The sequence below is a fragment of the Triturus cristatus genome, chromosome 3_2 (assembly GCF_964204655.1).
Source record: "Triturus cristatus chromosome 3_2, aTriCri1.1, whole genome shotgun sequence".
Lineage (NCBI taxonomy): Eukaryota > Metazoa > Chordata > Amphibia > Caudata > Salamandridae > Triturus > Triturus cristatus.
In genome coordinates this window covers 696652127-696679778 of record NC_140584.1, presented here as the reverse complement: position 1 = coordinate 696679778, position 27652 = coordinate 696652127, and the positions used below count along the sequence as shown (strand labels likewise).

Sequence of the window (27652 nt, the reverse complement as noted above, 5' to 3'; positions counted from 1 at the left end):
CACCATTGCCAGTGAAGCTTCTCAAGGGCTACGTGACGAAAGTTCTTCACACAGTCTCTTTGCCCAAAACAAGCTCTGCAGTCTGTGTGCCTAAACTCTCTCAGTATGTGGCCCAAGTTCTCAAATTGTATAGTCGTATAAGCCCATATGCCCAAGCGCAACAAGACCAAAACAATAAAACATACATATATCAAGGTATCATCAAAAACAGATTATTTACAAAAATAAAGCGTGTAGCAACAAATAGCTCCGCATGGTGCTGTTACGGCGTTGTGACGGCTAAAATGCCAAAGTACAGTGCTGACTGCGAGGTTCGCAGTGTCGGGCCCTGAGTCACATGGACCCCAAAGAACAGTACCGTGGCAAATGATGAAAACAAAGACTGTGCGCGGCGTCGGGGAGGTGATGCTTCGTTGGCGCCGGGCGGCAGTGGTTCCTTACGACCACAGGGAAGGTGAGGCATCGGTTCCTTACTGCTATGCAGGGGAGGTGAGGCGTCGGTCCCTTACTGTTGCCGGGGAGGTGACATCGCATTGGCATCGAGACGTCGGTTCCATACGCCGATACAGGGTCGATGGATTCTGGAGGTCACACACACCAGGTATCGGCTCAGCGGTGATAAAGCACCGGCTTCAGTGAGTTTGGGGGTGCGGTGCAAGTCAGGCGGTGCATCGTGAGCTCCACGAGCAGTGCCCTTGGCTCTGGTGCAGGCAGCGTCCTCGGTGATGGCTTTGGAGTAGATACGGTGTAACATTGGTAGGCGTCGGGGCTGCCGTGGAAGTCGGGGTGGTGCGTAGTACTTCACGAGAGGTGTCCACGGCTTTGTTTTAGGTTGTGGTGTCACTCGCCGGCGTCAGTGTCGCTATTTTCCACTGTGGCAGCTGAAACAGCAGTTCCAGATGCAGGAGGACAGAGGAAATGAAATATTTGTGTCCCTGAGATGTCAGAACAGGAGGCAAGCTCTACACCAAGCCCTTGGAGATCTTCAAGCAAGATACACAGCACAAAGCAGGGCTTTGGTCCCCTCCTCGACAGAAACAGGCACTGCATGCCAACCCTACACAGCACGTAGCAAAGGGGCAGTACTTCTCCTTCAAGTTGCCCACATTTTCTCCTTAACAGAGGTTTCTCTTGAGTCCAGAAGTAATCTAAAGCTCTGGGGTCTGGGCCCCAATATTTATACTCAATTTCTCTTTATTCTCTTGTGCCAGAGATGTTCTGTGCTCAGTCAAAACCATTTCTGTTCTCTCAGGTCCAGCTTTCCAGCAGGAAGTGGATACAGCATTGTGTAAGGCAGACCAGGCCCATTCAGGTGCAAGGAAGTCTCCTCCCCCAGGCACACAGGAAGGCTATGCAAGAAAATACCCACTTTCTAAAAGTGGTATTTTCAAACACACACTATAAATATCCTCTCTACTAAAAGTTGCATTTTTATATTCTGAGTTCAGGAATACTAAACTCCATCTTTCTATCTTGTCCGAATGGGAAGTTATATTTATAAGATGTTATGGGACAGATAGCCTTTCAATAGTGAAAAACGAAATACACTGGTTTTCACTCTCAGGGCGTGTCACACACATCAATACATGTCCTACCTTTCGCATACACTGCACCCTGCCCACAGGGGTACCTTGGGCCTACCTTAGGGGTCACTCACATGTAATAAGAGGGAATATTAGGGCCTGGCAAGTAGGTGCACTTGCCAGGTCGACATGACAGTAGAGACTGCAGTGGCAGGTCTGAGACCGCTTTGAACGGCTGCTTGTGTGGGTGGCAGAATCAGTGCGGCAGGCCTACTTGCAGCATCTGACTTACAGGCCCTGGGCACACACAGTGCACTGTACTAGGGACTTAGTAGTAAGTCAAACAAGCCAATCATGAAACCCCCAATCCATATTCACAATTTACAGAGGGAGCACTTGCACTTTGACACTGATCAGCAGTGGCAAAGTGCCCAAAGCATGTAGACCAGCAAAAACTAAATCTAGCACACGGGAAAAATACAGGAGGCAGAGGCAAAAAGACAGGTGAAAACCACGCCAAAGATGCCAGGTGCTGCTTCCAAAAGGCTTCCTCCATCCAGGCATTTAAGTGAACAGATTTCCAATTCTGTGCTTGCTTCTGTGAGCATGCAGTGCTTGAGCACTTTTAGCAGTGCCTGGAACTGCTATAAAGAGGCGTATCTTCCGTTGTGTGTGCTCTGTCTTTGTCAATGTGTAGGCGCAGTAAAGACACAATATATATCCCATTAGATGTGTGCAATAGGAACAAGCATTGGCAAAAGCAATAGCTTTCACCTCTGTGAAATCTATTGGTGTTTTTTTTAAAGAAAGTTTACACAGTGGAGTTACCTGCTGTACAGCATTCCTTAAACTTTACATAAAAAGCTCTTTAACACGGCCAGCATTGACTACATCATAGCACATTTTAAAAACTTCAAGCCATGTTGTACAGCAGCTCGGGCTTCTCTGTAACATGTCTAAACAAAATTAACGAAACCAATTGATTTTGCAGAGGTGAAACCTATTCGCTTTGCCAATACTTGTTCAGATTTTTGTGGGTTCAATCTACTTGCAGTTTGTGGTGAACACAGCTGTGAAACCCAGGTGGTCCCGGAAAGCTATAAATTCCTGAAAAGTAGACATATTCTGAATTCCGCACGGGTCATTTTTGTAGAACCCTTAAGGTTTTCCCAAAGAAACTAATTGTTGGAATGAAAAAATAAAGAAAATCAGTGGGAACAAATAGCGATTGGTGACAGTTTTTGTAGGAAGGTAGGATCCTTCTAGCAAGATTACCCCCACTTTTTGCCTGGTGTCAGTGTGTTTTTGATTTAGCCTGAGGGGATCCTGCTAATCAGGACCCCAGCAACTGTGATTTTTCCCCTAAAGTGACATTGTAAGTACTTTGGTACCTTCACAATTGGCCACTGGTGTACCCTTGTAAGCCCCTAGGATATGGTACTAAGATAACCAGGGCTTAGGTACACCAGGGGTCTCCCATGGGCTGCAGCAAGTATTAGGCCACCAATGGGAGTCCACTTAAACTGTGACTACAGGCCAGCCATTGCAACCTGTGTGAGTTGGTGCTAGAACCTCTCACGACAGATATACATTTTCTTTTATCTGAGGACACTACACTTTAATCCAATAAGTTACCCCTAAGGCAGGTTCTTCAGTCATGAAAGCACGGTTCTTGGTTAAAGTGTGAGGGTGGCCCTGCATGACCAGGATACCCCTACAAACCCCAAAGCCGATTCTCCAGGCTTTGTAAGTGCGGTCAACCATTTTTAAACATATAGTGGACATCTATATAGTGGCTGCACCGAACCCAATCTTGTTTCGTGTCAAGCATGTTGGAATCATACCCCAGTGTTGGAAGTATGGTTCCCTGTACTGGGGGCTCCTTTGGGGACTCACTGTACTCCCGGTGATAACCTTTCAGGGTCTGCAAGCAAGCTAGGGAGGGATATCATTCGAAAGGGGGGGGGTTCTCTTCTTTCCAACAATACCTCCACAGTTGAAAATGATTCTCAGAGAGATTTGATGTGCCCCCGAGCACCAACACAAGTGAAAGTGAAATGAGCCAATTTGTTCATTTCACTTTCAAGTTCTTGACATCAGCGAGTTGAGGGTTTTGCAGGATAAAGATCAGGATCTGTGTCTCCTGGAGGGTCTACATTGTAATCATGCCATGGGCCCACCATGCCTGATGATCCTCATTGAAAAAGAAATAGCCTCAGGCTGCTGGGAAAGCCCTTCCCATCAGGCCGACCTGAAATGAAAGAGGGGAATCCCTCTGTTGCCAGAACCAAAGAAATGACCTTCCCTGGGTGCCTGGCAAAGAATGCTCTTGATGTGGAGATCACATCAATAGTGCCCAAGTAGCTAATAACACAGATGCTGTACAACTGATTCCTTAATACGATGTATAATAATGGATGATTTTACGTGTGTTTTCTACACAATGCTACCTGTAAGTAGTGCATAATTTAAACCAGTAGCTGTAGGTGGTGCCCACCTGTACTCGTTTTTGTTTTGATGACAGGCACTTATTTTTCTTCACCAGACTTTGACACAGAGCTAGAGAAAGAAAACACAAAGGAGTGTGTTGTAAAGTGAAAACCACACACTGGAATAGGTTCAAGACTTTTATTACGAGTCTCCACTCTCTGCATAGGCAGGTCTCACCACTCCCAAAAGCCTCACACAGAACACTCTAAGGTGAGCTTCATTTCCAACTGGTGGAACGTACCAAACGCCGAGAAGGTAAAAAGTGGGGGCAGGAAATACCAAGTTAACATAAGATAAAACGGAAAACAAGGAAGGGAATGGAAAATATTTCACCGACAATATTTCACATAAAATACATGTGCATAAAATGAAAGATTACAACAGAGGGAAAGAAGGAGCAAGAAAAAGACGAAAAACAGTGACCAAGAGAGAAGGCAGGGATGTAAAAGAACCTACTGGAGTGGGATAAAGAGTCAGGTTAATGCCTGTTGATGGAAAAGAGGCATGAGGTAGAATCAAGGCTACGCAGCAGTATTTGGCACCCTGACATTCAATAGTGTGGGCTGTGGGCGTCTGAACAAAACCATGGGACTTGGTATTTATTCCTGTACAAATTAGGCACTGCTTGATGTTAGGGATATTATATTGTTAAGTCTCAGATACAGACAGCTTTATCTGTTTGTCACAGACATATTGGTTCCAATACATTACCTGAGTTTCGATTGAGCTTTAGGTCAGCCCCTTGATCGTGATTAGATGATTCTGTTTTTTGTCTCCTCTTGATTTGAATTGGCTCCCTATTCTTGGGTTCTGCCCAGGAGCAGTCTGTTTAACATGTTCTGATTGGATGCAATGTATCCTTACTCTGCATTCGCGGCAACATTTTTTTCTAATTTATATTTGATACTCAGCATACATAGAGTGAGTGGCCAAAGAGTCAGCTCTATTCAACTATTGGCTCTGTTGATGTCTTTGTTCTCATTTTGTGTTGGGCTGTGTGGGTGGCAGCATTTTAGCCGGTATACTCTGCATATGGCAGCAAAGCAGCATCAAGTGCTGGGAGACAATAGTGTCACTTATCTGACCTCCCGGTACACACTACACACACCAGCAATATTTGTCTCTACATGCAGCAGATTTTTGCTCGCCAAGAGCTGCCTTCTGCAGGAGTGTCCGGTCAGAAGCCGGGCAGATGAGTAAGTGAGTAGAGCGAGCGCTGTGATCCACTGGTAAGCAAATGTCAGAAATCTCACTCCAGGAATAAATAAATATAATAAAACCCCTAAAATCAGGCACTACGCTTGTGCGAGCCTTGTGCATTAGCGGTTCTTGCGACCTGCACCGGCTTCTTTTCTTGGCGTGCCAATACATTTGGCTCTGGGCCTAGAAGTTTACCCACATAGTTTGCTTTATAATAAAGTAAGTCTCTACCGAGGTTTTACCTTGGAGAAGAACATAGGACAAAAACATGAGGTCAAGTGAAGAGCGCTACAAAAGTCCTTCTCAGCCTCAGTACATCCCACCCCCTTGTATTTTCTTTGTTGTTATTGGTCTTCCTTTCGTTGTCAGGGTGCAGCTACAGAGATAGGACATGATGTATCAGCTGTTGGCTTCCATGAGCAGGGTATAGACATGGGTGTGCTCTTTCTGCAAGCAGAGCTATAAAAATGCTTGTAGCAAATCTCTACATTTTACCTGGTGTGAAATTATTTTATTATTATTCAGCACCATCTTGTTTTTCTGACACAGCTTGTTGCTGGATTTCAGTCTCATTCTAGACTGGAATTCCTGGATTCATGGTCACACACTCTAGTTAGTGCATCATGGTCAGAGGCAGGATCGCTGCTCTGGAAGGGGCATCAGGTAAGCATTCAGGGATGGAAAGGGGATGAAGGGAGGGCAGGGTAGTGTCTTTAACTTTTATATAATGTAACATTTATTTAGGTGAAATGTATTACATTCCAAACCCTTAGTTATGTCGCAACCCTGCAACTCAGGTCGAAGGACAGTGAGGTGAATTACATATTCCCCCTTTCTAGGTGATCTTACTTCCTTTATCACATGCAAGGAAAGTTGAAACCACCTGATTCTAAAAAGGCAGTGTGTGATTTTAGAGAGAGAAAGAACATTTGTTTCCAACAAGATATTTGTTAGACCTGGGTTTGACTATCTAACATATGATGGCATAGCATCACAGAGCCACAATGCGATTCACTGTCAAGAGTGAAAATAGAAGGCAGTGAGGATCAGATATGGGAAGATGGTCTCTTATAACAGCTACGGTCCATAGAAATAGTTAAGGTAGCTTACCCAGTATAGGTGAAAGCATCACTGTAGCTAAACCCCAGGCAAACCCGGATAGTTGCCTGACAGCAGAAGGCGTCAGGAGCTCCACTCCGCCAGAACGCTCCATTACAGTAACCAAACCAACAGGGGAAATTCAAAGCCAGGTCAAAAACAGGTTCTTAAACGACTAAGACAAATCAAAGGGGATAAGGTAAAAAAACTGTTTCCGAAATAAAATACCAAGATCTGTCCAAAAACAAATACAGAGGTCAGTAAGGAAGTGGCAAAAGAGAGACCGAGGGAACCGACAAAGAAGAAAAACAACAAAGGTGAGGGGGCGTCGCTAGGCGCCCGTGGAGATGGCGGCGTCGGAGTAGCGGCTCCGTTCAACCCAGAGTCTACGGGCGGTTCGCGCTTCTTCGCTCAGCAGCGGAAGGAAGATTTCGCTGTCGCAACATGCTGGGAATGCTCTGAAAACATTTCAAAGACCAAGGCAGCTTTTTTTCCATCCTGTTGCCTTTTTGATTCCCGGTCGCGGCTCTTCACCGGCCGCGACCGCCATTTTGTTTTTTTTTCTCGCCTGGAACCTCCTTGGTAGCGCGTTTTCACCGCGCTTTGCATTTGTTGGATTCGTCATACTCCCATCACCTCCAGTGACACAAATGAAGCTGATTTACACCCTCAGGTGACTTTTCATCAATTATTATGGCATTTGTCATGGATGTGTTTGTTATACCTTGCTCTCCTCAACCTTGGCGGCCATTTTAGATCTTCTTCAGCCTGCACCTCCTCCCTGTTCGGTTTTCAGCGCTCCCCTCCTCATTTCAGAATTTTGCTAAGAGCCTGTTCTTGTTTTTTTTTGTTTTTTTGACCTGGTAGTGTGCTCTTTGTGAGTTTATACTTCACAGACCCGCCGATGGCTGACTGCCCCAACAAGGTCCAAAGACGCAACTACATCAAAAACTCCAAGCTTTTCACAGAATTAGCACGCTTAGAAACCTCTCACGCTCTCCCTTCCAGTGAGCTGACGCCGAACATGGAAGCCTCCTCACAGCCTTCTATAAAAACGACTCCCAAGAGGTTAAAAAAAGATCCACCCTCACACCCTAAGACCTCTTCGACCATTTCGATGGAGTTACTCCTTGAGGAGATACGGGCCCTGCGCCCCTTCTTGGAAGAAACTAATGCTAAGCTCCAAACCCTGACTGATAATTTGACCTTGATGGATCAAAGAATGTCATCTGTAGAACGCGATGTCTCCTCTCTTCAGGACTCTGCAGCCATGGTCACCCACATGCACACGCAAATTTCTACTCTCCAGAAACAGGTGGAGGAACTTGAAAATCGGACTAGGCGCAACAATCTTCGCCTCTACGGCCTGGTGGAAGGTTGTGAGGGGAATGACCCCATTAATTTTTTCAAGTCTTTCCTTCCTAAGATCTTACACCTGCCCGAGGGTACCTCACTCAATATACAACGCGCCCACAGACTTGGTCGAGTTTCATCCTCTCTTTCCACGCCAACGAAGCCTAGAGGTGTAATAATGTATTTTCTAGAATTCACAGACCTAATGAAAGTTCTCTCAGCAGCTAGAGCCTTGCCTCGTCTTACTTGGTCAGGCTCCACTTTGTTCTTTGCGCAAGACTATGCCAGATCCACTGCGAATCGCCGTAAGGCCTTCTTGGACATGAGACCTGACCTTCGTTCCATCGGTGCCACATACGGTCTTTTCCATCCTTGTTTATTTAAAGTTACCTACAACAATAAGACTACGACATATGAGGAGCCTACGCGTCTTCGAAGTTTCCTGAATTCCTGCGGCCAGGCGGCCATGGAGCTTTCTGGTTCTTCCTCCTCTCACCCACCGTGACTTTCTATGGAACTGTCTTATGCTATTCCAGTTTCTTATGTTTGCTGATTTTTCTAGTTTAATGGTTCTCAGGCTTATTTGTTCTCTTGAAGAGTTTATACTTTCCTTGCTTGCTTCTGTTATTGACATTGTGATCCCCTGATTTGTCCTATCTATTGCCTGTTTTTGTGCCCTGGCTGTATGTTGTTGTTCTAACCTGTGACTTTTTCTCCTTCACAGATCAATGTTTTGCGTTCCGTCTTGTTCCTCTGGGTGAACGTCTAGCTGACCCCGATTGCCCTATCTTCTCCAGTTGGCCCTACCTCCCTCCCTTCACCTCCACGTACGTCGTTGCTTGTCCTTACTCCTGATCATATCTTCCCTCCGTTATCCTTTGTGAGTATCCCTCGTTCCTTTTTTTTTTTTCTGAAATGTATGTCCTTGTTTTTCATCTCCTTGTTTTGTTCTTCCCCCTCATATCTTCAGGTTTGCTGGTGTCATTACCTTTCTTACGGTCTTTTTCTTCTCTTCTCTTTCTCTCCTTTTCTCTTCTCATAGCTCACAGGCTCTTTTTGTCTTGCTCTTTTCTCTTTATACATTTATTCTCCTCGCCATTTCACTTTTCCTTTGATTCATTCTCACGACCTTTTCCCTCTTGCTTTTTTCTCATCTGTCCTATTAGCTTATTTATGTTTTTGCGCATATCCTTCCTTCTCTTTCAGTGGACCTTACTTACCATTCTCTCTGGAGCTCTTTGCATCTTCTTATTGATCTTAGTATCACTTTGGTTTTTTTCTATTTCTTTGATAGTTTTTAGCCTTTCTTTGTTCCTCTTTCTCTTGTTCGTTTTGTTTCTTCCCTATTCTTTTCTCCTTCTTTCTTTTTCTTACGCTCTTATCTTCCATGAGGCTTTTTCTAGATGTTTTTCTTATTTTCTTTTTTCTTTTTTGAATTGCCTTTCCAATAACCCTTAATGTCAATACGCATTGTTTCTTGGAACGTTAAAGGCCTTCACTCTCCCATTAAGAGGCAAAAAATTCTCTCTCACTTAGCTAAGCTGAATGTAGATATTGCTTTCCTGCAAGAAACTCATATATCCGATACTGAAGCGGCTAAACTTAAGAGGGGATGGGTAGGGGAGGTGTTTTCTGCTCCTGGTGATGGTAAGAGAAATGGTGTAGCTGTGCTAATTCGCAAATCTCTCTCTCACTCGTCCTTAACTTCCGAAATAGATCCTGTGGGTAGATGGTTGTACGTCAAACTTGTCATAAGGGGAGCTCCCATTTCTCTCCTCAACATTTATGCACCCACTGGCGGTGACACCGCCTTCTGGCGCGTGATGGCTTCCCGTGTTACTGAATATATAGATGATAATTTTATTATGGCAGGTGATTGCAATCTACCCCTTGACCCCTTTTTGGACAGACACTCCAAGGTTTCTTATATCCCCAATAAATCCCACAAGCTCTTTGCTCAAGCAATTTCCCAACACAAACTCATTGATGCTTGGCGTCTATGTAACCCTACTACTAAAGAGTTTACCTTTTACTCCCCATCCCACCAATCACAATCGCGCATTGATTATATTTTTCTTTCCCACCATCTCTCTCAATCCCTTACCCATGCCGACATTGGTCCTATTTTATTTTCCGATCACGCTCCTGGTTTGGTAAATATTGATGTCCTACCCAAGCCCACTGGGCCGAAACGATGGCGCGTTAACAAAACTTTACTTCTTGATCCCAAATTGACCACTTCCTTTGTTGAATTTACCACAGAATTTTTTGCTATTAATGATACACCCACCCTATCTACACACGCTATTTGGGATGCCTATAAGGCTGCAGCCAGGGGTTTCATCATTGCTCATGTGGCTAGGAGTCGTAAGATCGCTCGCAAACACACCAGTGATCTTCTCTTCACGATTAAAGAATTGGAACACTCTTTTTACACTTCTCACTCGCAGGAAAGTATGAATGCCCTTATTAATGCTAAGATGCAATTCAACAAACAATCTACTGAAGATGCCTCGTTATATTTATTGAAATCTAGCTCAAAATTCTATGGGGGTAAAAACAAGGCGGGGAAGATCTTAGCTAATTATTTAAAACTCAAGCAAAATAGATTAAACATCGAGTCTGTTTACGATGCTAATTCTGTCTTAAAACATACGAATGTTGAAATTTTAGAGGAATTTTCCCGTTTCTACTCTTCACTTTACTCCTCTGAAACCCATCCTTCTGCCCAATCCCTCGCTACTTTTTTTTCCAGTATTCAGGTACCTCCCAATTTCCCAGTAGATTTATCCATTCTCGAAGAGCCCATTTCTAGTTCCGAATTACAAACTGCTCTTCAGTCTCTCAAGAAGGACAAAGCCCCGGGTCCGGACGGATTTACAGTTGAGTTTTACCTGCATTTTTCTAAACTTTTATTACCCAGATTGCAATCTCTTATTGATTCTTTTACACTCAGTGGTACTTCCTCTGGCACATTTTCAGACGCCCACATATGTATTATACCCAAAGAAGGTAAAGACACCCAATATTGTAAGAAATACAGACCAATCTCCCTGGTTAACATCGATTACAAGATATTTGCTAAATCCCTTGCCATCCGATTAGACCCCTTTCTTCCTGAATTACTAGGCCCGGAACAATCTGGATTTGTTAAGGGTCGTTATATTACAGATAACACCAGACTTTTGTTTAATGTCTTGTCTAAATCTTCACGGTCCCAGGATTCGCTAGCGGCAATTGCCTTAGACGCAGAAAAGGCATTTGATAGGGTAGAGTGGACTTTTCTTTTTTCCGCCCTCAGGTGGTTTGGGTTTGGCCCTAATTTCATTTCTCTTATCTCCCTCCTTTATTCCAGCCCCCGAGCGGCGGTTTGTGCTAACGGCCTAGTTTCCTCGTTCTTTAGTTTAGGCAGAGGAGTCCGCCAGGGCTGTCCTCTTTCCCCCTTTCTTTTTAATTTGGCCTTAGAACCCTTCCTCTCAAAACTCCGTCAAAATCCTCATATACACGGCTTTCAAACCTCCCAAACTAATGTCAAATTTGCTGCCTATGCAGACGATATCCTACTTTTTTTGTCCAATCCCACCATCTCCATTCCCGCATTCCTCAGTGAGGTTCGTGAGTACTCCCAAATTTCTGGCTATAAGTTGAATAACGATAAGTGTGAAATTTTGCCCCTTACGAAATTTACTTTCAAACCTGATTTTGTTGCCTCCAACTTTACTTGGAGCCCCTCGCATATCAAATAACTTGGTCTGCACATTACCCCCTCCCTTCCCGACACTATATCTTTATGTCTTAATAAATGTATCCAGAAATTGTCTGACCTCACTTCTAGATGGCACCCGCTTTATCTCTCTTGGTGGGGTCGTCTTGACACGATTAAAATGATGCTCTCCCCACTAGTTCTTTATATTATCTCCAATATCCCAGTTCCCATTCCTACTAAATTTTTTAGGAAAATCAACACTATTCTTTCTTCATTCCTCTGGTCCGGCAAAAGAGCACGCATGTCCTTGTTCAGACTGCGACTTCCCAAATCAGAAGGTGGGGTCAATTTTCCAGATTTTCCCACCTATCATAAAGCATTTCTTTTGCGACAAGCCTCCCTTTGGCTGCAGGATCCCGCTGAATCTTCTCCCTTATGGCTTGTTATTGAACGCCTCTCTTTATTCCCCTTTTCTTTAGCTGAATATCTCTCATTCTCTCGTAAGCCCCAGTTTGTCTCCACTCCCATTCATAAGCACACTACCAAACTTCTTCTTTCCACTTCCCCAGGCCTTCCCTCCTCTGTAACTGAATTTCTCAAAACCACCATTTGGTATAATAACGGTATCCTCATCAATCATAAACCCTTTTACTGGAAATCCTGGAGGCAGAAGGGTTTGATATGGGTGTCCCACCTTTTTTCTGGCTCCGTTTTCCTACCTTTCTCAGTCCTTCGTCATAATTTTAATCTCCCTCTTTCTTTTGCCCGTAGATATCTCATGCTTAAGAATGCAGTTATGTCTACTTATACCCAACTTTCCCCTTCTCCCACTCCATCTTCTCCTCCCAATCCTATTTTACACCTCCACTCCCTATTGCGCTCTCATCCCTCGGCTTCTTCAATTTATCACTCACTTCACATGGTTCTCACCCCTAGGCCAAAATCTACGGTTGAGGAACAGTGGGAATCCGACTTTGGTGCTTCTTGGCCCTCCTCTCTTTGGGATAAAGTATGGACCAAGCTCCGCAAGTCATCTAGGGCTGCATCCCTCACACAAACCCTTTTCTTTATCTACAATAGACTCCTCTTCTCACCCCAAGTTTTAAATAAAAAGTTTCCTTTGGTTCCCGACCTTTGCTGGTCTTGTTCAGCACCCAAAGCTACTCTTTTTCACATGCTTTTTTCTTGTACTTTTATGCACAATTTCTGGAAACAAGTTTGGACCCAAATTAATGCCATATTCCACACCACACTTCCCTTTTCCTTTGTTAACATTTTTTTAGGAAGTCTTTCTCCCTGTTGGGCAGATATGGACTCCAATGTACGAATTGTTGACTTGTTGTTGGCTGTTGCATTTCAGCAAATTACTGTAAATTGGAAAAATTTCGCTAATATCTCTTTTAGAGCATGGTGGTATAACGTATGTCATAATCACAGACTGGACACCGCCTTTGTTCACCCCCTTAGTCTTGCCAAGAAACGACACGATCTTTGGCTTCCTGTTACCCTGTACTTTGATACCTGCGCCAAACGCTCTTCTCATTTGCCTCCCTCTCAGCAGGAGGTCTCCAAGCCTCCTTGATGGCCTTTCTGTTCCTTTGTTTTTATTACACATTATTTCTAACATTGCGTTCTGCTGTTTTATTGCACATTTTTTTTTCAATATTGCTTGCTGTTATATAGCCTCATTTACTTGTTACTCTTCAATTTAATGTTTACTTTCATGATTATATTTTATCCACCTTTTATATTCATGCTATTGTTTTAGGTTTTCTTATGTATTGACACCTTTACTTATTCAATAAAAATCTTTTGAACTTAAAAAAAAACAACAAAGGTGTGGGAAGGAATTTAGGGTTGTGAAGTGTAAAGTCAAGTTAGGGATTCAAAACAAACGACGTTGCCAGACAAGATCTTCTGCGTCCACAAACTCTCTGTCCTCTGGGGACTGGCGCAGCATGCTTGACACTATCAGGAAGTTGTTGTCTTCCATGACTGTAGTCTCCATTGCCCCATGCTCCATCTCCTCCACGTGGTATGTTTTCTACCTCTTCTGTGGTATCTTTCCCCAAAATCTGACAAGTAACTCATATTACATGTCACTGTTTGACTGGATTGCACTGGAAGAGTAAGACTTTGACGTATAAATAAGGTTCCATCAGAGGTTTAAGAAATGTTTTCAGTGACTCCTGCACATGTGTTATTGTACAACAAGAACTGGGCCTGTGCGTGCATGGAGCTGTGAATCTTAGGAGTTCTGTTTTGCTCACACAGTTCCTGCCACTGTCTCTGCTCTTTCAGAGTGCGCATGTGTGTCCATCTACAAAATCGTAATGCATGTCTTTTTGAGAGATTTGTATCAGTATGTAAAAGATAGAGTTCGATGAGGGCATGAATGGGAGTGACGTGCATTTACAGGGTTTGTATGACAGAACGTGTGGGGATATATGTATATGTGCGTGTCTGTGTGAGTTGTATGGGCATATGTGTTTTAGTTAAAGATCATGATTAAAGGCACTGTATCTTCCAAGACAAACCACCTGCATCGACCTCTGAGCCCCATTCACTCTGTGCCTTTTTCAAGTCTGAGCTCTCACTGAAAACAGTACGTGTGCTATGCATGTCACATTAACCCGCTCACTGCACATTCTGCCATGTGTGATCAGCACTACCTGGCTTGCACAAGGGGGTACTCTTATCTGAATCTATAAAATCCGCATGTCATATTTCCGGTAATTCCGTGGCCGGATGGGAAGCGCACTTCTATTTATTCTGAGAATTCTAATTGAAACCGTTTAAGTGCCACTTCCATACAGTTGCCCACATTGCCTTCCATGCAGGCGTTCATGCCCTGCCTTTCCTTGGCACACATTCACTGGTCGCCTCTGTCGGGCACATACTCGCTGCGTGCAGACCGCCTGTGCGCTCTCTCTCTCGCATTCTCGTTTTAATAGATGACTGTTGTACAAAACATTCTCGGTACCTGCCTTTCATGCACACCCAGTTGCTTCCTCTTCCTCATATTAGCTGACGCGCATACATACAAGACCAGGGCCCTGTACACTTCTCATCTGGCGCTGCTGGCTGTGTCACACCTTCGTGCAGAGATCCCTTTTGGTAAATTACATCCATCTGATATTCCTGATAATGGAAAGACCTTAATTAGTTCAAGATACTAAACATCTCCCACCTGATGCTGCTTAGAGTGTGTTATATCACACTGTCTATTTTCGCACGTGTATGTATGTGAGCGCGTGCGTGCATGCGCGTGTGTGTAACCAGGTGATGTGGGCACGAGAGTGAGAGACGTGTATTTAAGCTGGTTACATGTGTGTCTTAGAGTGTAAAGCATGACAAAGAAAATGTGTCTGCATGCGTTTGTTCACGCAAGTTGCGTGGGAGCGTGCATGTTAGTTAACTCTCATGGCTGACTGCATTGTGTGCTCCTGCCTCCTCCCTGTGTCTCATTTACTTTATGCCTTTTTCAACTCTGCATTTTCAGATGATGCAGTTCGCTGTGTGGGCCTGGTACACGTCACATTAGATGGCGGCCTGCCGTTCCTTGCAGGCCTCAATCCGTGTTTGTAGCCCATTGCAGGGGGTCACAAATCGTGACCAGTCTAATTAACATTCATTAGGCAGGTTGTTCTGCGACGCTCTGCACCTGGAGATTTTGTGATGTGACCTAAAAGTACATAGGTCATATCATAAAATTAAAGATTAGTCTCAAACAGATGGTGCGTAAATTGTGACCACTTTTTGCAAGCAATTGTTTGATATATCAACATAAGCTACTCATTTCTGACAGAGCAAAGGGAAATTTCACTTTTTCAAAGAAACAGAAGTGCCTAAGCTACAAAAAAGTATGCTCAACAAGATATGTTACAGCTTCAGAGGTCTTAACCTATACATATTCAGGTTTAAGAACCTCCTCAGTTATTTATTTCTATTGAATTCTCTTACTCACAATTTTCTTGTTTTCTTCATAAATAGAGAACAACATGTACCTGAATGCAAAGAAAAAATAGGACTGTAGATCTTGAATCCGTTTAACTGCTTGTGGTGCTCAACGTGTCACAGGTGAGGCATGCAAGTGTCACACACAGGCAGAACACAATAGTAGAAATGTCTGAGGAACGTATGGACATCATGATGTTTTAGGACATCAAATTCTCGCGAGGGATTATATTTAGCCACTAGTTGGGAAGTCAATCTAATTTAAATCTTACCGGGTGCTTACATCTGCGAGATAGTCACCTGAATACGGTCATATACTCAAGCTATAAGAACCATACCATGTTAACCCCTGCCCATTTCATTCTGAGAGTCGGCAAGTGGTTAATAGTAGAATTAGTGTGTTAATTGTATGGACTTCTTGGATTGTGTACATGTATTTTGGCAAAGGTTCCTCTGAGCATACATGGCCTCATTTATGGTTTTTTTTTGCCTTAGGGCAGTGCCGCAGGCCTTGCAGCTGCGCTTCCCTACGACAAAAGAAAAGGGCAGGAATGTGCCGTATCTATTAGATACAGCACGTTCCTGTCCTTTTCCCCTGCGAAGGCGCACAATGGGCTGCTGTGCGCCAACGCAGGCACCTTTGCACCATGATACAAGGATGCCTGCATTGCGGGGATGATTATTTTGCACAAAAACAATCACAAGAGGCTTTTTCCTCTTTGTATCTGTGCTGCAGAATGCAGCACACATAGAAAGAGGAAAATTGAGAAGTAAAGATAGTTCTCCTCGTTGCGCCTCCGTTACGCCTCCAGTTTTGGCGCTGCCTCAGACTTGCGATTTCTCGTAAATCTGGGGCAGTGTCAAAAAGCCATGGATGTTGCTGGAACTGCCGCCAGCAACACCCATGGAACACCCATTTCGCACAGTTTTCTGCATAAAAGTGGCACATATTCATAAGGCCAAGAAAAGCCACATAACGTGGCTTTACATGGCCTTATAAATATGCAGTGGCACAAAAAAGTGACGTTCCGGTAGGGCAGTAGTGCCAGTAGGGCCTCATAAATGAGGCCCCCAGTTTCTAAAGAAATTAGTGCAAACATGTGGTATGTAAAAGTGCAACCGCAGCACTTTAGTTTATGAGCGCATCATAGTACAAAACATACCTATGCTGGAGTAAAAACACATTCGTGCCACCTATGCCAGTCTGATGTTCATTCAGTGTTTGCTTCTCATGGTTTTATTTAACAGTTTTTCGAGGTTGTCCGTTTGTCTTTCGTTTCATAATTGTCCACCTGATCTAAACAAATTCATGGTAAGAACCCAGGCAGTGTAAAACTCAAAAAGAGAAAGGGCCGGACCCACACTCCTGTTTACTTGTAGGAGCTAGGCAACTCTCTTGTTGGAAAGACTAAGGAAATAGAGAGTTACAAAAAGTAAATTAGAATGACCCTGACCTTTTTTTACAGGCAAGAGTCATGCAGTTTACAGGATGACCGTGCTACTGATAGTGAAAGAAAGAAGTAGATTCAATGTGCAGAAAGTGTCAACATCCATGTTAACTAGAGCCTGACGAGGCACTTTTAGAGGTCATTATTTCTCCCAAATAGGCAATCAGAGAGCCAAAGAAAGGGTTGCATGCATGTTAGGTGCAGCCACTCAAGGGGCAAATCTTCTGGCAGCAAAAAAGTAACCACCGGGACCAAGAGGATATGCGGGTTTTTCGGCCACTGCAAGAGTCGCTAACAAAAAGGGCTCCACAATAATTTGGCGTTATGTGATTGACATGGTTCAACTTTGGATCTGGCCACCCATCTGGGACATTCAGCTTAGATTTGTGAACTGTGACCCAGAACAGAAAATATATTTGAATAGATGTTATGATGGAACCAATACCCTAGATCATATTATTATTATTTAAGGGAAATATTAACTATGCATCCATTTGTTTTATCAGATAAGCTCTTGTCCACATTATCTATGTTTTGCACGTAGATAAAAAGCTGAAGTGGACCCTTTGCAGGATGTTCCAAATGCCAGAAAGGTATATTAAGGCCCAACCCAAGGCTGAGAAGCTCTCAAAGGTAAGTAAACCTGAACCCAATCCTTTCTCAGACAGGGGAGGAAACAGTGGGAAAGAGGAAAACCTGCACATCAATCCCAAACTTGTAATCAGCACAAAATTGGAGGTGCTGTCGGAGCTGCTACTGATGCAGAAGGAGGACTGCAGCAGTCACAACCCATCGACCTAGAGAGGAACGGATGGGACATCATAAGCACGGGTTAAATTACCGATACCGATCCCCTGGGGATCGAGCTGCAGATCTCTACTGTGAGGTTTGGGAAGAGCTCTTTCAACGAAAACAAGTTTAAACTAACTGAGGAAGTGGCCATAGTGCTTCTCCTGGCTAAACGCAGAGTTGCGATACATTGGGATAGTAGACGAACTCCTACTCTAGCGAACTGGATACAGGATGCTGTTTACTGTAAAGACAATTTTATAATATATGCGGAAGAACTACCAACTGCCTCCAAACCATCGGATATCTGGGAACCACTAACTACGTATCTGCGGGGTCACCCTGACTTGCTCCAGCCTACCGGTTGCCTTAATTCTTGATCTGGTACAGTGGCGATATGGCAATGTATAAATGTGCAACTGTGGGTCACTGGGAAATGTAATTTAAAGAAAGCTGTATTATATTGTGCCTATAGAGAATGTACTAGTTATGATCACTGTTATGTGCGGCTACCAAAAAAACTTCAATAAAAAAAAAAAAAAACTAACTGAGGAAGTGTTAATTCATGATGGAGCCAGAATCCTAGACAATAGGTTTCACAGCCGCGGTCCGTGCAGGTAACAGCGGTGGGGCCGCGTTGGGGGGGATTTTGAGGGACGATGCAGAGGGAAAATTAAATAAACAATTTTTCCTTGACATCCCCCGCCCCCAACGTGGCCCCACCGCCTCACCGCTATTCCCTGCATGGACCACGGCTCATTTTTGATCACCTAAAACAGAACTCAAGTAATGTGGAAAGCCAGCAGCTTTTAGTTCTCCAGACACATTGTTATCTACATTTATTGAGTTAGAGAAAGGACCGGGCTTAGTTTGCTGCGTTTAAACATGATTCCTCATTTTAAAATGTTTGTGTGTTTTTTTTTTTAGTTAGTGCTTAAACAGTGGCACATTCAACCATGAGACAGACACAATGGCAGTGGAGGCGGATAATCAAAATAATCCTGTATTTACTCTTACCCTGGGTCAAAGACACTGCACAGATATCAAGAGATACAACAATTACTAGAATATATTTTTATGGAGAAAAAGTATGCCAAATCCAGGATATAACAAACTGGAAAGTTAAGCATTTATTTACATTTCAAAATAAGTCATAGGTTAAGCAGAAAATAAAATACAGTGGTATTAATTACAACATAGGCATAGACTTTGTATTTATTTACATGAACACACACAGTCTTAGTATCAATAAACTTGTATCTAGGAACTTGAAAACACAGAAGAGAAGATATGAAAATCCGAGCTGTAGAGATCTGTTCGATGTTTTGCAGTGATATTAAACAGTCGTTTGACAGTATAATAAAATATAACCAATGTTCTCATATATCTGTTCAGTTCTTGAAGAGACAAAGTGTGTTTAGGCCATCTAAAATTAAAATAAATAAAAAAAGATGCATTAAACAGATTTAATAAATGATTTGGTTCACACATAAAGACACATCAATGAATATATGAGGTAAAAATCACAGGCTGGATAGAAACAATCCTTTTTGAAAACTGAACATGCTCCCTGTGGATCTATTGAAATTGTATGTAATGAGATATTAAAGGGGCTATACCTGCTTCCATCAAAAATTACAGATTGTTATTACCATTTGACAACTTTAGTAAGCAATCTGTTAACTCTCCATCTCATCCACCCCACTCTTAACTACATGCTTGCTCCCTTCACCAGTTGCAGTCCATGTTTGTCCTCAGCCTTATCCCTCTCTCACTTACACCCTTGTCTGTTCCTTAACGCCTCCCTTTCCTTATTGCTACATGTTGACAGAAATACTCCAAATTACATATATCTTATTATACAAATCAAAAATGAAGTGCTACACTTCGTAAATTCCTAATCAGAAACGTTCTCCTCACAATTACCCACCTTTAAATACCGCTCACTCTCATTACGTACACAAACTTCAGATTTTCATTATAATTACAACCCGTACTGCCCGTTGACCTACTGCAAAAACAAACTATACCCTGCATTTGGGTAGCATTGCGCTATACAAATACGATATACATACATTTACATATTAAAATGTGTACATAAATTTCACCTTCCCAGACATGTTGGTGTGGTGACCTTGCATTTTTATTCCAGTGAGTGTGATTACACCAACTCTAATAATTATTTTCTCTTGCCTGTATTACTCACTGCTGTGGGTGTGTCACCCACCTTTCTGCAAAACAGACCATGTCAAGGCAAGCTCCATAACATTGACTTAAGTGGTTCTATCCTCCAACTGTAAACAGCAGCAAATTTATTATCTTATGTGTATTTGTACAGCGCTTTACTATTTTTGGTTGGATCATAGAACTTTCAGAATCTGGACATCAGATACTGTTCTGGGGTTCACATTGACCAGAGTCAAAGTGACCTGTTGGCATTGTAGGTAGCTGTGTTTCATATTGTGAAGGGATGGATTGTATTGGACAGTGGTCGGCTAGATCCTTTTGTGTGACTGTGTGGTGTGTAATGTGCTTGGATGTGTGTCTTAATGCTGTAGGAAGTTAACCTTTGATTCATTAAGCAGAGATGCATTACGGGCATATGCATGTGAGAAGGTTCAATGAAGATTTAATGTATGTACAGGCAATATTTATCATCTGTTTTTTCATTCATTCTCATGTTCAAATATTTTATTGAGCTATAAAGTGAAAAATACAATACAAAAAAGAATATTGAAATGGTGCATAGTGTATGAGGATATGAAAATATACAACTTCAATTAATATTGTGGTGGAAAAAATTAAGGGGCTGATTATGATGTCGGTCGGAAAGGCTCCAAATGGCATTTGGTTTGTCTGAATCTTATTCGGAACCCATATTTCCGACCAAATCAGAAAGCCTTCCAACCAATTACGATAGTGGGAAACCATTTGGGTTTTCCTACTCGGTTCCGAACGGCATTCAGAGTAACTGAATCATTCGGAGCCCACTCGTATGGGCCTATGGGGCACATTTCTGACCGACATATTATTGATGTCGGATTTGGGCAGCATTTGCGAATCGGAATCCAACTTTGGGGGCCTGTAGCAGGCCCCCCTTCACCTAGGGCCCTCCGATTGGGGCCCGTGAGGGTATACTTGGGACCCCTCTTTCCAACCATGCACAGCGTGGCAGGCACCATTATCTGTCTGCCACAGGATGCACGATTTTCCCCACCTACCCCTTTTTTCAATGGGAGCCTGTGTATGGGCCTATGGGGCACATTTCTGACCGACATATTATTGATGTCGGATTTGGGCAGCATTTGCGAATCGGAATCCAACTTTGGGGGCCTGTAGCAGGCCCCCCTTCACCTAGGGCCCTCCGATTGGGGCCCGTGAGGGTATACTTGGGACCCCTCTTTCCAACCATGCACAGCGTGGCAGGCACCATTATCTGTCTGCCACAGGATGCACGATTTTCCCCACCTACCCCTTTTTTCAATGGGAGCCTGTGTATGGGCCTATGGGGCACATTTCTGACCGACATATTATTGATGTCGGATTTGGGCAGCATTTGCGAATCGGAATCCAACTTTGGGGGCCTGTAGCAGGCCCCCCTTCACCTAGGGCCCTCCGATTGGGGCCCGTGAGGGTATACTTGGGACCCCTCTTTCCAACCATGCACAGCGTGGCAGGCACCATTATCTGTCTGCCACAGGATGCACGATTTTCCCCACCTACCCCTTTTTTCAATGGGAGCCTGTGTAGTCAGTCAGAACGGAAGCTTCCATTGAAGTCAATGGGAGTCCAACCGAACGGTATTCGGAACCATCTGAATCGGTCGGTCAGACTCCCCGAATTTGATTCAGTCAGAAACCATTCCGAGACCCAGTCGGTCTGAATGCTTTCTGTCCGACATTGTAATGAGGCCCTATTTATTGAAGGGATTAATAAATGAAGATAAAAATATAAAAATGAATATTAAAGAATGAAACAAGTGCTGCTTGATGTATAATAAACAAATTTGAAAGAGGGAAAATTATTAAAAACACCCTTAAGGGATAAACACGATCCTCATTGGGTGAACATAATCTAGGACCTCCAGGTATGTACTGATAATAAAGATGCAGTTTCCAAATTGACCGTATTTGATTTAAGAGCTGAGGATAACAAAAAAAATCAAAGAGTTTGTGTTGTGTGTCAGATAAAGTAATAAATAAAGACATAGATTTACAGATAAGCAACACATAAGAAATATGGAATATTTTCATAAAAATGTCCCATACATCTATTCCAAAATTGGGAGATAATGCTACATTGCTGAAGTTCGCAAATAATTGAAATAGGTAAAGAGTTAAACGAGGAGAAAACGTTTTGTAAAATTCCGGGAGGATACCATCTGGTTCCAGTGATTTATGTATTTTCAAGGAATAATGGCAATCTTAAATTCGTCACTGGAAATGGGTAGATCTAAATGAAACCTCTCAAATTTTGAATTTTGTTGGAGATTACAGAACGCTAAAAGTCCCTCAATAATGTGGTTGTCAACAGAAGTAGGTTTGCTGTACAAGGAAAAGTCAAATTCGAGAAATTCATTAACAGTATTAGTAGTTGATAACACAATTTTTCCCTCATTACCATGAATAGCATGAATTTGATTTTAATCTTTTTTAATATGAAGATAATTCTTTAGCAGTTTCCCAGATCTATTACTATTAAGATCAGATTTAGCTTTGTTATTTGAAACTTGTACTCCAGCTCTTTTACTTAATAAAGAAATATGTTCTTCACGTATTATTTCCAACTGAAGTTTGTAAGTGATATCATTATAGGTGTTAACAGGCATTCAAACTTAGCTATTTGTTTTTCAAGGTTAGAAATCTTTGTTTTGTTTGAAATTATTTATTTTTGTGTGCCATTACGGAAATTGTTACTAATATATGCTTTAAAAAAATCTTATCGCATAATATTAGATGGTATACCAGGATTGAGAGGGAAATAATCAATAGCAGATATGATTTAAGTTGTATTGCTTTGATTGAAAGCAATATCAACATTCATATGCGATCTTTCATGCTTTTCATAAAGAGTTCCTTACTTTCTGGCAAATAAGATTGACGCCATTTCTGTTCTGCCTGCTGAATTTTTTATTTGGCTATCTTTAGCTCTTCTGAGAAACATTTTGACACCTGGTGCCAGCGAGCGTCTCTAGTATTTTGGAATGGGGCCTGAATATTGTTGGCCGTCCTATGTCAAGTTTAAAATGTCTGTCATGGAGAGCAAATTTGATGCCAATGTGTCACAGAAGGAGTTTGCGTTTTATGTGATTCCACATTCTAGCATGGTCTTTGGGAGAGTGATAGATTTGGGTATAGTGATCCCACCTAGGGTGAACCTTATTAGGTAGTGGTCTGACCATTTGCACGGATAGAGAGATTGCGTATAGTAAGGTTTATGGACCAAATCTGGTCCAACGTGTGTCCTTTAGTATGTGTAGGCACACATATATGTGGTTCGAGGTTGAGATTATGTAGCATATCGGTCAGTTCCTTAGAGTCTATGCCTTCAGCTTCCACATTTGCCCAGTAATTCATGTCTCTGATAACTAGAATTTTTGCATGATCAATAGATAGGGAAGAAATCTGCTAGGTCTTTGGGGAATTCCTGCATAGGCTTTGGTGGTCTATAAATAAGTACGCATACCAGTGAAGAGGTGGGTGAGACCAATTCGAATATGATACTGTCAATTGAGGTGATAGGTATCGAGATAAGAGAAGTGAAAGTCAGGTGCTTTTTTATAACTGCTGCCACTCCGCCACCTTTTTTCCAAGTTGATCTAGTGGCATTCAGGAGATAATATTTTCCAGATAGTTTTCATCCATGAGCCATGTTTCCGTCATGAGCAGTATATCCAGGGAGTCTGTGTTTAATAAATGAAATATTTCTAGCTGATATTTGGACCCTGTGTTAAGATAGATAATGTTTACGCTGTTTGTTTCTTGATTGGTGAAAGTAAAGGTTGGGTTTTGGAAGGTAGTTGATTCGGCACAGCCGTGCTGCCGCCAGAGTTTTGAGGCCACGGAGCTCCTACTGACTCTGCCCCTCTGTGAGCTGATTGGATCCCTAAATCCAATCAGCTTCCGCTTTGAACCATCTTAGTGCCGCCGGAAATTACGGCGCGGTTGGCAGGTTAAAGCAATTTCAACAAATCAAATTTAGCTATAACAGTGACAAGTTAAAAAGGATTACAAGTTTAAAATAGTGTGAAGAACTATGCTGTGCGAGTAGCTTTAGTGCAATGAGGCTGACTATACCAGCACCTCCGCGCTGCCGCCAGTAATTGAGTCTACGTAGCTCCTACTGACTCTGCCCCTCTGTGAGCTGATCGCAGGCAGGTCGCTCCCCCCAACCGCCACGCAGCCCCCTATGTGATCGGACCTCCTTCTTGCCGTTTTGCTGCTCTTTCGCCACTTGACTGCCTTCCCTTCATGTCTGTACCCCTGTGCTCGCATTTCTGTGCCCCTATAATTCTCTTCTGTACCCCTGCGCCCCCTGTGTGATCGGACCTCCGTTTTGCCGCTTTCTCGCCACTTGACTGCCTTCCCTTCATTACTGTACCCCTGTGCTCGCATTTGTGCCCCCTTTTTTTTCTGTTTTCCCCCCCTCCCTCCGTGACCCTCGCCGTCTTTTTCCCGCCGCTGAGCCCCTGCGGCCCCGGCCCCTTCTCTCCCATTGGCTGCCCCGCTCCCACCTCCCAGCTGCTCCTCCCTCCCTCTGCCCCTCATATGGAGGCCGCGAAGCGGGCGCGCAGCGGACGCGTGCAGCGGGAGCGCCGAAGGTGCGCCTAAGGCAGGCCCGTCTGCGCCCATCCGCGCCTGGACCACACCCAGCGCCACAACCCCTGGACCCCGCACATCCCGCAACGCCAAACTGCACTACAACGCTTGCGCCCTCCACGCACTCAACACTGAACGAGACCACCCCTGCCACCGGGCCACCCCGAAGCACACCCACGGGCCCTTCACCTGCCGGAACTGCAGATTCACCAGCATCCAACCCTCCACACCACCAGCCCGAGAACCCAACCACCTCCGCTGCATCCTCCTCAACACCCGCTCGCAAGCACGCCATCAAACTCTGGGACCTCCTAGACTCCACCGCCCCCGACGTCGCCTTCCTGACGGAGACCTGGCTGAACGCCACCTCAGCACCAGACATCGCCATAGCCATCCCACAGGGCTACAAGATCTCCCGCAGAGACCGCACCAACGGAGTGGGAGGAGGAATCGCCATCATCCACAAAGACTCCATCAAAATCTCAACGAACACCGACGACACCCTCACCACCGCCGAGCACTTGCACTTCCAGATCCACACTGACCCCAACACCACCCTCAGAGGAACACTCATCTACAGACCTCCCGGACCCCGCCCACAGTTCAGCGACACCATCGCCGACCTCATCAGCACCCACGCCCTCGCTTCCACGGACTACATCCTCCTCGGGGACCTGAACTTCCACCTCGAGAACAACAACAACGCCAACTCCACCGCCCTGATCGACAACCTCGCCAACCTCGGACTCAAACAGCTTGTAACGACACCTACTAACGCCGCTGGACACACACTCGACCCCATCTTCTCCGCAAGCCCCCACATCTCCTTCAACCACACCACCGAACCCCACTGGACCGACCACAGATGCGTCCACTTCACCTTCAGGAAACCCACCACACACCACCGCACTCAACAGCTACCGCGCCGCTGCTGGGACAAGGTCACCGAGGACCAACTGACCACCGCCCTCGCCCTGAGACCACCCACCGACCCCACTGACCCAGACACCGCCGCGACCAACCTCACACAGTGGTTCAACGACTGCGCAAACACCCTTGCCCCTCTCAAGACCTCCACAACCAACCACACTGTTAGACCTGGCATCATTGGCATGAGTCTCTCCTCCATTTTTTTTCTGTTGGCCTCCTCTGTTTACGATGTTTTTGCTGGAATATTGCTTTGGGCACTGTGCCACTGCTGATCAGTGCCACAGTGCAAGTGCTCCCTATGTTAAATTGATCCATTGATTGGTGTTACCATGATTGGCTTGGTTGACTTACTGTTCAGACCCTAGTCTAGTGCACCGCGTGTGCCAAGGGCATGTAAGTTAACAGCTGCTGGTGGGTTTGCAGCACTGGTTGTGCCACCCACAGAAGCAGCGTGTAAAATGTCTCCCAGGCCTGCCATCGCAGAGCCTGTGTGCAGTCCCTGACTGCCATGTCGACTTGGCAAGGAAACCTACTTGCCAGTCTCTAAAACCTTCACTTTGCCACATTTCAGACACCTCTATGGTAGGCCCTAGGGCTGGGTGCATTGTGGGTAAAAGGTAGGTCATGCCCTGCTGTGTGTGGCATGTCCTAATAGTGAATTACAGCCATTTTCGTTTTTCACTATTGAAGAGCTACCTGCCTCCAATAGGCCAGACTGGGCAGACTGATTATTAAGTCCATTATAATCTAACTGACTCAGGGAGCATGGTAGCAGGTCGAGTTTAGTATCCCTGAACTCAGAATTTAATAACAAACCCTTTAGGATGGATGGTTTTTAAATTCTGTGTTTGAAAATAGCCCTTTTAGAAAGTGGCTATTTTCTTGTCCAACTATCCACCGGTCTCTGCTGGTTTGGTGTGTGTGTCAGGGGCTGGGTGGCTCCAGAGGTCTGAATGAGTCAGTGTGGGGTGAATGAGGCATCTACACTTAGAGTGGGGGAAGAGTAGTCCCTGATAGCCTGCCCTGCCTGCCACAATGCTGGCTCCACCTCCTGCCGGGCGACTGATAGCCCTGCTCCTGCCAGTGACAATACTGGCTCCGCCTCCTGCTGGGCGGCTGAGGACCCTGCCCTGCTCAGTGAATAGGCCAGGTGCCTCTGCCTGTTAACACCCACAACAAACCTTTGACACCCTGAAAACTGCAATGTGTACAGCACCGGTCCTCCAGGCGCCCGACTTTTCAAAAGAGTTCATTGTCCAGACAGACGCTTCAGAGCATGGGTGGGGGCTGTTCTAGCGCAGATGAATGAAGAGGGCCGAGACTTACCTGTAGCCTTCATCAGCCGGAGGTTACTTCCCAGGGAACAGAGGTGGAGTGCGATAGAGCGTGAGGCATTTGCTGTGGTCTGGGCGCTGAAGAAGCTAAGACCCTACCTGTTTGGGACTCACTTTCGGGTTCAGACAGACCACAGGCCCCTCAGATGGTTAATGCAGATGAGGGGTGAAAACCCAAAACTGTTGAGGTGGTCCATTTCCCTACAGGGGATGGACTTTACGGTGGAACACCGCCCTAGTACAGATCACGCCAATGCTGATGGTCTGTCCAGATTTTTCCGCCTTAGTGATGAGGACTCCCTGGGTGAAGGGTAGTTCTCCCCACATTTCAGCTGGAGGGGACACGTGTTAGACCTGGCATCATTGGCATTAGTCTCTCCTCCATTTTTTTTCTGTTGGCCTCCTCTGTTTACGATGTTTTTGCTGGAATATTGCTTTGGGCACTGTGCCACTGCTGATCAGTGCCACAGTGCAAGTGCTCCCTATGTTAAATTGATACATTGATTGGTGTTACCATGATTGGCTTGATTGACTTACTGTTCAGACCCTAGTCTAGTGCACCGAGTGCGCCATGGGCATGTAAGTTAACTGCTGCTGGTGGGTTTGCAGCACTGGTTGTGCCACCCACAGAAGCAGCGTGTAAAATGTGTCTCATGCTTGCCATTGCAGAGCCTGTGTGCAGTCCCTGACTACCATGTCGACTTGGCAAGGAAACCTACTTGCCAGTCTCTAAAACCTTCACTTTGCCACATTTCAGACACCTCTATGGTAGGCCCTAGGGCTGGGTGCATTGTGGGTAAAAGGTGGGTCATGCCCTGATGTGTGTGGCATGACCTAATAGTGAATTACAGCCATTTTCGTTTTTCACTATTGAAGGGCTACCTGCCTCCAATAGGCCAGACTGGGCAGACTGATTATTAAGTCCATTATAATCTAACTGACTCAGGGAGACTGGTAGCAGGTCGAGTTTAGTATCCCTGAACTCAGAATTTAATAACACACCCTT

At 44.5% G+C, this 27652-nt stretch overlaps 1 protein-coding gene across 2 annotated transcripts in view; it reads right to left on the bottom strand.

Moving 5' to 3' along the window:
* Positions 1-18677: 18677 nt before the first annotated feature.
* The window catches only part of C3_2H2orf66 (chromosome 3_2 C2orf66 homolog), a 173700-nt gene continuing 164725 nt past the window's right edge, over positions 18678-27652 (bottom strand). For both annotated transcript variants that reach the window (XM_085646858.1, XM_085646860.1), the window contains exon 4: positions 18678-18990. The gene's annotated coding sequence lies outside the window, so the exon portion shown is untranslated. The remainder of the gene's footprint in view (positions 18991-27652) is intronic.